The sequence below is a fragment of the Miniopterus natalensis genome, chromosome 6, assembly GCF_054644295.1.
Source record: "Miniopterus natalensis isolate mMinNat1 chromosome 6, mMinNat1.hap1, whole genome shotgun sequence".
Classification (NCBI taxonomy): Eukaryota; Metazoa; Chordata; class Mammalia; order Chiroptera; family Miniopteridae; genus Miniopterus; species Miniopterus natalensis.
Window position 1 is genome coordinate 77286003 of NC_142086.1, and position 14832 is coordinate 77300834.

At 41.0% G+C, this 14832-nt stretch overlaps 1 long non-coding RNA gene across 2 annotated transcripts in view; it reads left to right on the plus strand.

Moving 5' to 3' along the window:
• LOC107544698 (uncharacterized) overlaps positions 1–14832 on the plus strand; it is a 160593-nt gene that overhangs the window by 126938 nt on the left and 18823 nt on the right. For both annotated transcript variants that reach the window (XR_015714655.1, XR_015714656.1), the window contains one exon: positions 10313–10546. This is a non-coding gene — a long non-coding RNA (uncharacterized LOC107544698). The remainder of the gene's footprint in view (positions 1–10312; positions 10547–14832) is intronic.

The window sequence follows — 14832 nt, forward strand, 5'->3', positions numbered from 1 at the left end:
TTTGTAAAGGATTAGTGTAATCTGGAAGAGGGCTCTCACTAGAACCTGACCGTGTTGTCACCATGATCTCAGACTTCCAGTCTCCAAAACTCTGAGGAATAAATTTCTGTTGTTTAGAAGCCACCCAGTCTAGTGAAATGCTCAGCCTCTCTGACTCCTGCTTTGTTCCTAGGGCCTTCAGGCTAATAGCTTCTGCTCCGCCTTGCATATTGACATGCTAATCATCACTAGAGGAATTCTGCTTGAGGCTTGAGTTTTAAAAAAAACAGTCCTGTAACCGAAAGTGCCTTCCCTGAGGAGATAAGGGAAGTATGTATTGTTTATCAAAGATATGCAGGAACCTTGAGACTAGACTCTGATCAATTTGCACAATCTTCCTCCAACCCCTCTTGGTGCCCAGCTGTCTGGTGTGGTTTATTACCTCTTGCCCCTCCCATTTCCTCTTTGTTGGACATAAAAGAAGCCTGAACTCTGTACATTCTTAAGATGGATTTGAGGAACTACTTGGATGCCCATCTTCTTGGTTGGTTGGTGCCTTCTTGATCAATAAACCTTTCCTTACTCCAAAATCTGATGTTTTGAATTTTGACCTTTCGAAGTGTTGGGCACACAGACTTTGGACTTGTAACAGACTGAACTAAGACTAACGGTAAAGAGTGGACATGGAGGGACAAATGAAAAATATTTAGCACATTACACATTTCCTCTTTTTGTTTCTATTGTAAATGGAATATTTTGTTTCTCGTGTGTGTGTGTGTGTGTGTGTACTTTTATCATCACTAAACTCTAAGGGAAGTGATGGACACTTAGAGAAGTAGTTACTGTAAACATGCTATCATAGGGGAGATAAAGGGTTCCATGAAAGCTTTAGCAGGTAGACTTGGTGAAGTTTATGGAGTCAAATGGCTTCTGAATGAAGAGAAGTTTAAACTGATATTCTAAGGATAAGGCATTAGGCAGGCGAAGGGGCTGATGGTGGTGGAATATGCTAAGAGAAACTGGAGGTGGGGGGGTTTCAAGATAGATGAGGAATTTGAATGCTTATTTACTGTTTAATTGCTGTGTGACCTTGGGTGAATTACCTGACTTCTCTGTGCCATGATTTTCCACTTGTAAAGTAGTCATAATACTTACCTCCCAGGGTTGTTGTAAAAATTAAATGAGAAATACATTTAAGTTTTTTGGGACAGTGCTTGGCAGATAATAAGTACAAATGGTAGCTATTATTATCAGTATGTAAGGAATGCGTGGAGTCAATAGGGGGTGTGATCCGTCAGAAGAAATTCATCAGAGTGTATTTTGCTAGTGGGAGAGGGTCAGCTAGAGCTGTAGACAAATAAATATTTGGAGAACCTGTGACTTGATAATGAGTTTGAATATTGTTTCAAGGGCAGTGGTCTCTGATGGATTTAACACAAGAAAGTTACATGATCAGATGTCTGTTTTAGAAATTGCTGGGGCTCACTGTTACTATCTCTTCTTTTCTTTGTGGGCATACTAGTCATGTTTCCAAGCTCCCTTGCAGTTAGGGGCCTTATGCCTGAGTTCTGGCCAAGGGGATCTATTAGTCAGGACTCTCCAGAGAACAGAACCATCAACATATATTCATACACATATAATTTATCATGAGAATTCACTCAAGACTATAGAGGCTGGTGTGTCCGAAATCTGCAGGTAGGGCTGGCAGGTGAGAGACGCAGTGGTACAATTGAAGTCCAAAGTCATTCTGCTGAAGAATTTTTTCTTGCTCAGGGATGCTGGTCCTTTTTGTTCTCTCATGCCTTCAACTGATTGGAAAAGGCCCACTCACATTAGGGAGGGCAATCTGCTTTTCTTAAAGTTCACTGATTTAAACATCAGTCTCATCCAAAACACCCTCCAAGCTGACTCATAGAATTAACAATAACAGGGGGCATTTGGCAGAAGTGATGTGTGCTCCTTTCAGGCTGGGCCTCTGAACAGCTCATGCACAATCCTCTATGCTCTCTTTCTTTGCTTCTTGGCAGGTGGAAGGCAGAGGTTCTAGGGGATGAGGGAGCCACAAGATGGAAGGGAGCTGGGTCCCTGAAAGACTAGATGGAACACAGCCTTCATTCCACCTGTCATTGAAATATGTATGAGAGATAAGCAGATGTATTAAGCTTTGGGATTTTGGAATTTATTAAGCTGGGAGTCGGGAATTCTTTGGAGAGTGTTGTTGGTGTGCTGTTTGGTCTTTTCCTCCCTTTGGAAGAGGAGAAGGGTGGTTAGGAGCATTTGGGTTATGTGCAGTTCCAGACTTATAGGGACTCATATTTGACTCATGCCTGAGGAGTCTAAAGGTGAGAGAGGTACCTCTTTAATAGAGGTCGCAAAGACAGTTAGTGTATCCTTCTGAGGCAGTCCTTCTGGCAGCAGGAAGGGGAATGGGTTGAAGCAGGTGAAGCCAGAGTTAGGTATTTGTGCCACAAGTCTAGGCAAGAGATGATGTTGATTTGGACTAGGTTGGTTCAGTGGGTATGCAGAAAATGTCTGAATTAATCATGTTGTGGCTAGTAATAAACTTTTAGTCCCTTACCAAATTTTCTTAATGCAAATGCCAGATTTCTTTCTTTCTTTTTTTTTGGTTAAAATAGGAAATTGATCTATTGTTTGGATTTACTCCACAGTATAGAGAAACTTAATAAATATGATGCTTTTTCTGGTTTCCTAGTTTGGGTTCAATGAAAAGAAAGGCTATCTTAGGCAACATTAAGGTGATAATGCTTCATTAGGAGACACACCCCCATGCAGGGTAATTAGCAGATTCAAGGTGATATACCAGGGGCCACTGTTCCATGGCTCTAAAGAAAAACTGTGCCTCAGACTAATCCATCAGAAGGAAGACTAGAGAAGAAATTTATCTGCCAGCTCACTCACGTCTGCTGTCTCTGGTTGGGTAAAGGTCACCACAGAGAATTTACTGCACTGATCTGCATCCTACCCTGGATTAGTGCTGTGAGTGGTGAAAGGAAGCATGGGAAGGGAAGAATGGACAGTCTGAAGCCCAGGGAGGGGGGGATAGTAAGTGGCCTGCTGGAGAGGAGTGGATGTGCCCCAGTGAGAGGGTCTCCGAGAGCCTGCCCCCAAAGCCCTTCAGAGAAGAATCAGCCTTGGATGCCAGTGATTCAAGATCACAACTGTACCATCATGTAAGAACTGTGCCTTCTGCCAGCTCCTCTTTCCTGGGCCTGGCCTAGCAGGGAGAGGGTGAGCAAGGGCAGGAAAGAAAGCCAGCCTGATCCCCCCTGGCCTCGTGCAGGCTTCCAAGAATGATGGAGCAGAGACGGGAGAAGTTGTAACTTGAAGTGAAGGTTGCAGCTATGTGATTAGACTGGATTGGACTTTTCACCACCTGGAAGAGATGGAAGGACTTTAGCTGAGCAAGATGGAAAGAAAAAAAAAGGGAAGAAAGGAAAACAATAATACTTGCTTGATATTTCCTTTTCTGTCCATCCAGGGTGGGAATTCATCAGTCCAGAAAGCAAATTAAAAGTCTGTGTTTTTTTTTGTACACCATCATATCCATCTTGTAAAATCAGTTTGGTGTATTCTTAACCACTCTCCTATATTACCGTGAAGATCTTTTTAAAAATACATCTTTATTGATTTCAGAGAGAGGAAAGGAAAGGGAGAGAGAGATAGAAACATCAATGATGAGTCATTGATGGGCTGCCCCCTGCACGGCCCCCACTGGGGATCGAGCCCGCAACCTGGGCATGTGCCCTGACCGGGAATTGCACTGGGATCTCCTGGATCATAGGTTGATGCTCAACCACTGAGCCACACCGGCCAGACATGAAGATCTTCTTCATCTGGCTCTGTTAAAAAAAAAAAAAAAGCTACATAAGAGGACCAAGATATCAGGCAGTTAACCCATTAAGGCCATGGTCTGCATTAATTAGTACAATTTGATACTACCTCATCAAGTGGGTCCCCGTCTGAAGGTGGGACTCAGGAGTAAGATACTCTGGGAGTAAGAATTATAAAAGGAATAGCCTAGAGCCCAAGACACTGGCAATTCTCAGATAAAGAGCGCATGAATGGTAGATTGGGGCAACAAAACTGAAGGGGAGTGGCACTGGATACTTGGGTGGGGTGGAAGAGAAAGGACGGGAAAGCACTGAAGACACCCCAGGTGTTGTTTCCTTCCTTCTGCTCAGCAGTCTCAGTGTAGCCCACCTGATGCGACCTCTAGTGGTGACTCAGTGTCATAACACATGTGTGGGGTGGGGATTGAGGCAGAAAATCTGGAAGTTGACTCCCAGTTCCCCCAGTTTAACATTTTAGAGCTTTCGAACTGTACAGGCAGAGAGCTCTCAATGCATATTAATGGTTTGGTTGCTCAGTTGGAGGAGTGTGGGTGAATGCACCTAGGCCACCTGATAGCTGACTTCCGTGCTGTGTGTAAATTTTGTCACACACTTGAAGTATCAGGTGGAGTATCACAGGGCATTCAGAAGAGAGCTAAATAATTCATCAGTTTCTCAGCCAACCTTGGGCATAATTCAGAAAGGGCATATAGAAGGTTCTGAATAAATCTTGCTGAATAAATAAAGGGGAACTACTTATTATGCGATTCGCTTCTCTACGCTTGTGAATTAGGGAAAAGACTTAAAACCGTAGAAACTGCCATATTTCCAGGAAAACATACACAATTTTTCAGTTCACCTGAAAATAAAGGAATAAACTTATTCATAATGAATTTGAAGGGTTCCTCTTTTGGGGTTATTTTATTCAGAGAATCCAGGACTATAAGTGGGCAACACTTTGTAACTGCCTTTGAGTAAAGGATCCATGTTAGTTGTCCATAAAGGGCAACTTCTAGACCCCAAAACGTGTGTTGGTTAGTCTGGAAGTTTAAAAATGCAGTGATTATATTACGATAATTATTTAGTTTCAATAAATACAATGTAATGAGAATTACAGGAAATGTGCAATTAATAGATGTAATGATTCCTGATTCTCCTCAAGAGGGCAGCAAAACTGCACAGCTCAGTTTTCAGAGATCAGGGTGAAAATCTTAAAAAACTCTTTCACAGATATTCCCAGACTTGATGATCATTCATATTAGTCCAACTAATTAGACATAATATGTGCTGAAATTTGTATTGGCATTTTGTGAAAGCTTAGCCTTTCCTTTGTGAAACAAAACAAAAAATTCTTTTTCCTTTTAGGTTAGACAAAAGAACTACACTTGCTTGGCTCTCAAAATGCATTTGTTTAAACAAGGCCAAATGTTTAAGTCAGCTACTGTGGATAACAAAGAAGTCAGAGCCCCCCACCCCCTGAATTACTTGATTTGTAACCAGATGATGATTGTGCTTGACTTTATTGGGTTCATTTTGGAAATTGACTTTCCATGATCTATCCTAGGTAGAAAGACCTTCAAAAAACATATACATCTCTTAGTGAAGAAAACTTGCCCCTAGGAAAATAGGGAAATGGGAGAGAGTTGAACACATTCCTGCCCACAAATAGGGAAGGGGGTTTTGTCATTTCCTAGACCAGATTATAGGTGAGGTTTTCTTTAGTACTTACATATCTTCCTTCAGTACCTTCTCTGTTCCTGGCTCTCCAGGTGTCTTTCTTGCCCTCAGAAGGTGGTCATGTGATCACCTGGGAAAGGTGTTAGCTAGTAGTGGTTCCAATGTTTCTCCTCGCCTTGGCCAGTGTGGCTCAGTTGGTTGATTGCCATTCTGTGCACCGAAAGGTCAACGGTTTGATTCCCAGTCGGGGCACATACCTAGGTTGCCGGTTTGATCACCAGGTGGTGTGTGTATGGGAGGCAACCAATCGATGTTTCTCTCTCACGTCGATCTTTCTCTCTCTCCCTCTCTCTTCCTCTCTCTCTAAAATCAATTAAAACATTTAAAAAATGTTTCTTCTCTTTGGCGTATTTTCATTCAATAGAGGATTTGTGAAGACTGGAAGATCTTCAAGGCCTAAAGGAACGGATCATAGAATGGTAGCATTCTGGTCCTTAGCAGGTTTATCCTTTGTATGTAGTAGGCTTTCAATAAGTAGTTGTTAAATGAATGAATAAAGACATAAAAGGATAAATGAAAAATGTAGCTGCTTTTATTTGTCCAAAGTACAGACTGGAACTCTCCTTCCTTTTTGTGAGGCTAAGTTTAAATGGGGAGAAATTTAGCTTATTGTTTTAGAAAAGAGTGCAGGTGGAGTCAGGCAGAAGTCTTTGATGGTGATTCTTACATTATATTGTAATATAATGACTGCGGGTCAAAACAGGTTGAGTGGCATGGTGGCCATCATGAACAAACTCAAAGTCTGAATTTGAGAGGTTGTGCTAATCTTTCAACTTTGTAAATGTAAAGTAAGCATTGACATTCATATTTATTAAGCATTTATTCTCTGCAAACCCTGTGCTAGTCATGTATTAAAATTTACTACACAGTATAAGTAGAAGAATAAACTATATCCCTGTCTTTGATGAACTTATAATCCCCCAGGAGTCCCAAGACTAGCACAGATGAAAACATCGGTAACCATAAAAGGTACAGATCATTAATGCAAATGGGTGGGTGGCACGCCCCAGGACCAAGAGTCGTGAAGAAGGGGAGGTGAGTAGGAGTTCGAGGCCCTGGGGAAGGCTACACACAAAAGGGGGCCTCAAGCTGACTCCTACAGTGCAGGTGGGGTGTGAATACAGAGAGAAAGGGAGGGTGTGTGGGGACGAACAGCGAGTACAATGGTGTGGAAGCAATGAGCATGTGCACCCAGAAAGCAGACTGGAACGGAAACACAAATTGGGTAACAGGGAGGGCTACCGCTGGAAAAGTAATATTGGGCCCAAAATATAAAGAGTTTTGGAGCTGAAGCTACAGAAAAAGATGAACTACAAAACATTCTCGAGTAGGAGAATAAAGAAAGGATAGTCATGTTTTCAGAAAATTAAGCTCTTTGCACTTCCACTGTGCTGGAAGCCACCAGGAGCCTGTGGAATATCAGAAGGAATGTTTGTGGTCACTAAGGGGCAGTGCGGCTTGTTCAGTTCTGAACTGTGACATTACAGTTAATATGCTGAGTTATAGTTTCAAACCCGTATTACAATATATTTTAAGAAAGGAGGCTTGGAAATACTAAGTCTATGTCTCCGTTTCCATACTAAGATAGTGTTCATGATAGATTCTACTCTGGACGCCGAGTATATATCATAGTCATTAGAAATCCACTTAAAATAAAAGATGAGGGCCCATGGTGATACAATTTTATTTTTCACTAGGGAGCTATTTCCAACATCAAACACTGGTAAACTAATGGTTTGTTGGAAGGAAACAGACCCTTTTATAGGAAGCCAAGACAGTCAGTCAAGAACATTTTACTTCTTCCAAGTGGAAATCTACAGAAGCAATGTTTTGTTTTTTGTTTTTTTGAAATGATCATATATTTCAGAAACAGACACAGGATATTTTTATATCTCAAACTAGTGTCTTTGTCTGGTTGCAGTTGTGTACTTTCATGATATGAATATTATTCCTCTTAATTCATCAATTCTAAAGTCCATTGCGCTTGAGTTGCAAACTTGCCATTTTAATGACATACTTGGAAAAGTTATTTTATTATAGAAAAGTACAAATAAGTAAAATAAAACACATGGACAGAAATATATCACAAAATACTGAGAACAGGAAAAGTAACTTCTTAAAGTTAGAGATCTTTCAGCACCTAATAGAATTTGGTAAATGGCAACAGGTAGCTATTTCATTAACATTGAGTTCATTCATTTTCTCTCTCTTTGTCTTCCTCATGGACCCTCCTGCCACCCCCATCTCTAAGCCTTCCAGATTTTAGTGCAGACTGTTTTCATAAATGCTTTAAACTTTGGCTTATTGTCAACAATGATCCTTTCTCCCTTTCTATTCAAGCCATTGTAAGAACTTGATTTTTTTCTTATTGTGTCTCAAAGTGTGTCACTTTTTGCTTTTCTAACTTCAAAGCAAAAATATATTATTTGATCACTTTTAATTTTTATTTGTTTGTGATAATATTTTCTTCGTAAATATTCTCAAATGACCTCTATCTTGTAAAATGTCGAATAGCAATATTTACATAATCCTTTTTTCCTTTCTTCTATCACCCCAATTATCCCATTTTCACTTTCATTAATTTCAAAAGAAATTTATATGCATGTGTTTTGTTTCATTTTGTTTTGTAAAACAAATTCAAAATTGTATTCTTAAAGTAACTTTGTAATTTAAGACCTGCAGCTAGTATTCCTATTGTTAAGATTTGGAAGCCAAGAGATGAGAGGTTATGCCAATCAACAAATATGTATTGCACATCTTGGATGGGTCTTGGGCAGCCCTCAGTGCTAAAGGAAACAAAAGAAATATAATAAAAACTTGGAAAATTTTTGGAAGTATTTTCTGACACTGGATTTGCAAGTACCACTAGAAAAGATGAGTTTTCTCATATACTTTATTCTTGATCATGAGAGTAGAAAATAATAAAGCTCTGTTGAGATTTTAGACTGCCCACTAACAGCAACAACAGCAACACCTAATCTTAGCAGCAACAACACCTAATCTTTATTGAGGGTTTAGTACATGCCAGTTAATAAGCATTTTTCATGTGTTTACTCACTTATTCATTAAAACATTAATATGATATATTTACATAATCATCAAATAAGAGACAAGGTAGCCAAGAAAAAAAAAAGTTTAAGTAACTTGCTAATGGTCACCCGGACAGTAAGTAGAGGAGCCACAGGTCTGAACCTTGGTAGTCTTTCTCTAGAACCAACATTTTCAACCACATTTATTTTCCACCAAACTGCCCACCAAGCTCACTCTGGTTAGGGGCATTGCTGTCTCATGGTGTGCCTTAGAGAAACTACACACTTCTTTATGTCAGAGACATTCAGGATTGCTTGGAAACAGGCAAAAATCCATAATTTAAATGGCAGCGGCTAAGAATTGTCCTTGATCACAAAAATATATGTAATATAGTTGGAGACATTAGATACATAGATACAGCTAATGTGCAGAGTAGCCATATCTATACTAGCATTGCATCCTGATATATTAAATCACTAAGGAGTGTAGCACAGACAATAATTAGGGAAGGAACAACTGGAGAAGGATCTGGAATGCTTTGATGTATACAAGGAAATATCTCCGGAGAATGCTGAGGAATGTGTAGGTTTTGAAGTGGGAGTGGTTGGGGGGGTGAGGGTGGGAGGTGGAGACAAGAGCGTTAAGACAGAAAGAGAGGTGCTATTTGGAAGCGATAAAAAGTGATGAGTGCCACTTCCAAGCAGAAACTTTAAAAGCTGAGCAGCCTTTGAGCTGAGACTGGCAATATTTTTAGACAAGGGCTGTCCTTCAAGTTGAATCTCGGAGTGAAGAAGCATGAATCAGAGTCCCCTGACAACCCATATCTTAAACTTGAAATAAAACCCTCTTGGAGGGGATTGGGAGATTTTGGGATCATTTATTGATGCAGCATTTCCCAGCTTATGTAACTAGCTGGTAGGCAGCTTGTGTCCCAGGCATAAACCATTAGGATTTAGGCAATGAAGAGCAAGCGACAGACCTAAAAGTCAGTGTGAAGGAGGAATTGACAGGACTTGGTGACTGATGGATGGGTTGTGAGGTGCAAAGACTTAGGAGAAACTGGCAAGATGACCTTAATGGTTTAGGTTTGAGAGAATAAATGATTGATCAAAACTGATAAAGTGTGGCAGGTGGATTTGAAAGATAGATAGGAGAGAAACCCTTAAATCCTTTGGAAGGATAGTATAAAGTGGGTTAATAAAAAAGTTATCAGGCAGAGACTACTTGGAAAAATGTGGTGGTTCAGAGAAATTTCCCAGTTCTTACAAGGCAAACAGAGCGAATTGATAGTTTTTGTTTTGTTTTGAAGTTAGACTATCTATTTGCATATTTGACATCATAAAAAGTGTAGGAATCGAGCTGTGTGGAAAAGATGCTGGGGGGATAGTTGATAAATGTGGGTTTCAAGGTCCACAGAAACTAGGAAGGGATGGGACCGCAAACATACACGGAGCAGTAAACCTTTGGAGAGGGCGAGGAAAACATGTTCCATTAAAATTTTGAAAAGGAAGGATAGACATAAAGATAGAGGAGAGGTATTGATAAAAGACAAGAGCTCGATGGCCTCAGGGCCTCAATTTCCCGTTAAAGTAGGAGAAGTCATTGGCCGAGAGAGAAGAGGGAGAGCGGTTGGTGAGAGCGGAGGAAAGAGGTTGTGCTTTTTAAAAAATTTCATTTTCCAATTACAGTTTACATTCAGTGTTATTTTGTATTAGTTTCAGGTGTGCAGCACAGTGGTTAGACAGTTGGATACTTTGGAACTGACTTGGAGGAGGAGCGAACCTGGTTGTGGTCACAGGACTGCTGCATGCAGAGGGCCTGTTGGAAGTTAGACTGGAAGCGTCTGCCCTGCGCTGCACTTTGTGAAGTCTGAATAGCTCTCCGTCTTCTCTCATAGCGCTCAGGGTCCTGGGAGCAGGCAGAAAAAGCTCACGGCGAGGGTGAGCCAGGTTTGTGACTTTTTTATGGAATAAATTATTTGCCCAAGGTCATGTTATAGTTCTCTCTAATCCGTTCTCATTGTTTTTTCATAATAATACAACACCCCCCATAGATACATTTTATATTCCAGTGGTTTTGATAATCTTCACATTGGCTTGGCTTGAAATTCATCCGTGTAATCGCTGAAGCCTAGGTTTCATTTTTACACTCGGGTTGTTATAAACTATGATGTCAGTTTTTGGATAACTTTTCTACCTTCTCATTTTTTCATTTTGATAGGCCTTTCAAATAACTTTCATTGGTGGAAAAATTTTCTGTGGTTCTTTATAAGAGTTTGTCACTTCATTTAGTTCAGATGTCAGATACTTAACAAGGATTATTAAGTGCCCAATGTGTGCCATGTGCTATGCTAAAAGCCAAGGATACAAAGACAGTGAAACAATGCGCATGCTTTTTATGTGCTTTTAGAGGTCAGCACTTGAGCTGGGAAGTATACACAGAAGTATATCACCAGAATACATTTATCTTGGAAGCTTCTTAAACTCCTAAAATTTGTCTGACTTGTGCTTTTTGCTCTCATGTGTTATTCAGTCAAACACTAAACTAGATGTTGCTGGGAAGATATTATGAAGATGATATTAAAGTCCATAACTAGTTGACTTTTAAGTAAAGGAGATTATCTTAGATAATAGGGATGGACCTGATTCATTTGTTCCTTGAAAGTCCTTCACAGCAGAATGGAGGGCTTCTTGGAGGGGAAAAATTCTGCCCCATGAACTGCAGCTTCGGTGCGTTGGGAGAGGTCTGCCCTATGGATCTTGGGCTTATCTCACTCGCCAGCCCTGCAAGTGCATAAGCCAATTCCTTGAGATAACCCTGTTACTATATATCTCCTACTGGATCTGTTTTTCTTGATGAACAGTGACTGATACAACAACTGATAGACTAGAAGAAAACATTTGTGAAGCATATCATTAAAAAGGAGTCGATTTAATAAGTAACAAGGTTGTAATACCCAGCATGGCAACTATAGTCAATAATGCTGTATTGTATGTTTGCAAATTTCTAAGAGTGGATCTTAAATGTTTTCATCACGAGCGAAAATTTTTTCATTATGTGTGTTAATTAGATTTATTGTGTTTATCATTTTGCAATATACACATATATTGAGTCATTAGGTTGTACATTTGAAGCTAATCTAATGTTTTATGTCAATTACACCTAAATTAGAAAAAGATTTTAGAATAAAAAAATTAAAACATTTTAAAAAGGAAAAATCTCTAGCCTAATAGAAAAATGGTCAGCCCTGCAAAAAGAAAAAAAAGGGTGGTGGGGGGGCAAAGGGTACATTTAAGTTATCTTTTGCTGTGTAATGAAGTAATCCGAAACGACGGCTTAACGCAGTGGCTTATTGCTTTTCGTTACCTGTAGGTTGGCACTCTGGGAGGGTCTTATCCTCATTTCGCCTGGGATCATCCAAGCTGTAATTATCTGAGGGCTCCACTGTGGCTGGGCGGGGCCCAGGTTGTCCTCTCCCAGAGGTGCGGCAGTTGGTGCTGGAGGTTGGCTGAGACGCCGCAGGTTTCCTCGACGTGATTGCTCCTCCCGGTGGGTTAGACTGGGCTTCTACGTAACACTAGGTGGCAGGGTTACAAGAGGGTGAGAGTGGAAGCCGCAGGGATTGGGGTTATTCCCGGGGCATGATGGGAGGGGACTGGGGGAAAGTCTTACTCAAAGAAGAATTTTGATCTTATCTGACATGTTTTAATACTTTAATATGTAGTTATGATGTACCTGTGTAATTAAAATAGATGGATATATATAAATATTGCTATAGACTGAATGTTTGTGTCCCCCCCCCAAATTTGTATATTGAAACCTAATCCCCAGTGTGATGGAATTTGGAGGTGGGGGTTTTGGGAGCTGATTAGGTCATGAGGGCGGATCCCTAATGAATGGGATTAGTGTCCGTGTAAAAGAGACCCCAGAGAGCCCCCTCACCCTTTCTGCCATGTGAGGAAACAGAGAGAAGATGGCTGTGTATGGAACAGAAAGCGGGCTCTCACCAGACATGGAAGGTAGCTGTACCTTGGATCATGGACTTCCCAGCCTCCAGAGCCGTGAGAAATAAAGTTCTGTTGTTTATAAGCCATCCAGCCTATGGAGCTCAGTCATAGCAGCCTGAATGGCCTAAGACAGACATGTACAAGTTCACACATGTATACATACGCACATATATGTGGGGATAGAGAGCGAGCTTTCCTTTTTTTCAGTAATCTTAATTCCTCACCTGTACCGAATCTTTGTCATCTTAACTAAAGTTGCAGAAAGGTTACAGCTGACCCATACTTTTTGTTACCTAATATCATGCCCATGACAGACTTTTCATTCTCTGAACAAGCTTCCAACTGGAAGAAGGATTGTGTGATATACTTAGTATGATAAATGGGGAAGTATTCAAGGTAGTTTGATATTGGGACCCCAGTTCTTTTAAGCCCACACTATACACTAGGCTCAGACAAAGACACTTGTGGTTTCCATGGGTCATGGACAGTGGAAGTCTGTGCTATGGCACCGTCAGGGCGCTAGGCTCTGGAGTCCATTTGCTTGCTTGCATCCTGAGGTTTGGATGTCAGACGTACAGGTGGCTAGGCCACAACCTGTAAGAGGTGGCAGGCGGTCTGAGGCCACTGTGAGTTGGGACCCATTTCTTTTGTTGTGCATTATGTTTCTGGTACAGTAAGTGTTCTGGGATCCTTTTATTTCAGCTAAAAAGGGGCAACACTTTTCTCTGCATTGAGCAAATAGAAAAACAAAGGGAAGTCTTCCTAGTTTGAAGAAGTTAGTCTAACGTTAAGACGTATAACAAATTCCTTCCTATCCAGGCTGGAAATGAACATAAGTTGTCTTAGGATAGGGTTTGCTGAAAACCAGAGACAGAAATGCTGGTGGGAATGTAAACAAAAGTCCAGAAGATCCTTTTGAGAAATTAAAAGAAAAGGCATTTTAATCAGAGAACATAGTCTTTGGCAAGAACCGAAAACATGCTCCGAGATGAGGGGAAGGGGCAGGGTTTCTGAAGAGGCAAGTTGCAAGGGGGAGGCTAACAGAGATGGGTTGCGAGGGAAACTACGCCATACACTTACGTCATTCATTTTCCGATCGGTGGGCAGCACATAGTAACATATGATCAGGCGGTTATCAGTGTTCTAGTCTCAGCTGAGGTCTGCAGGACAAAGGGTTCTTGATCAAGCATTTTGGTAGCAGGGGTGTTGCTTATCACTAGCACAGGGCGTATGATTTATCAGACAGCACATTCGGCACAGGGGGGTCTCTTGCCCTTGGGCGGTTTTGGAGCCCGAAGAACAAATTCATGTCTTATAAGCAGCTTCATAGTCCAAACTGCAAACTATTGGAATCTTGGGCCACAAACTATGACATTAAAGTTCTTATAAATCCTCAGGACGCATGTCAGGATAGACGTGGTGGACAGTAAAGGACAGCTTTTCCAAAGAGCATGTATGCATAACCCATAGACAGAGACAACGGTGAGGCAATGGTCAGAGGGAAGGGGGTGCGGGGGCAGTGTGGAGGCGGGCAAAGGGGGGGAAATGTGGACACCTGTAATAGCGTCAACAAGAAAAATAAAGTAAAAAAAGAAATGAAAAACTTTGGATATAGAATGAAGGAATGTAAAATACAAAAACAAACGAGCAAACACACAAAAAACACAGCTTTTCCTTTCTGCGTTGGGAGCAGCCTTTTGATGAGACTCTTTCACCGTGAACTTGACTTGGCACACACCCTATGAATTTCTAGGGTATGAAAACTGGTCCTAGGGAGCTGAAGGAGGAAGGACAGCTGATTCAAGCGGCATGGAACAAAGAGAACAGTTACAGTTTGGGCTGACCACTGCTTGAAGCGCCCAGCAGAATTCAAGAGAATTGGGAAGGAGAAAGCGACCTGAAAGTCTTGGAGCCTGAGGATGGCGCTGTGAAGTGTCTTTAGCTTGACGTGAGCCCCCACACAACAACGATAATATACTCAGGCAGCAGCCAGAAGCAGGATACCTCTCTAGTACAGATCTTGCTTATAAACACCTGAAAAATTGGGCAGGGACCAGATAAGTAGAGAACAGATTTCAATTTCTTCCTGTTTACTATGAGCAAGTTACAGGATGAGAGGAAAATGAGCTTGTTAAAAATTACTTTTTTCTATTTTAAGCTGTAGCCATATTTGTATGTAAGGACCTAATACTGTTTGATATGAGGTGTTGAAATTGAGAAGTAATTAA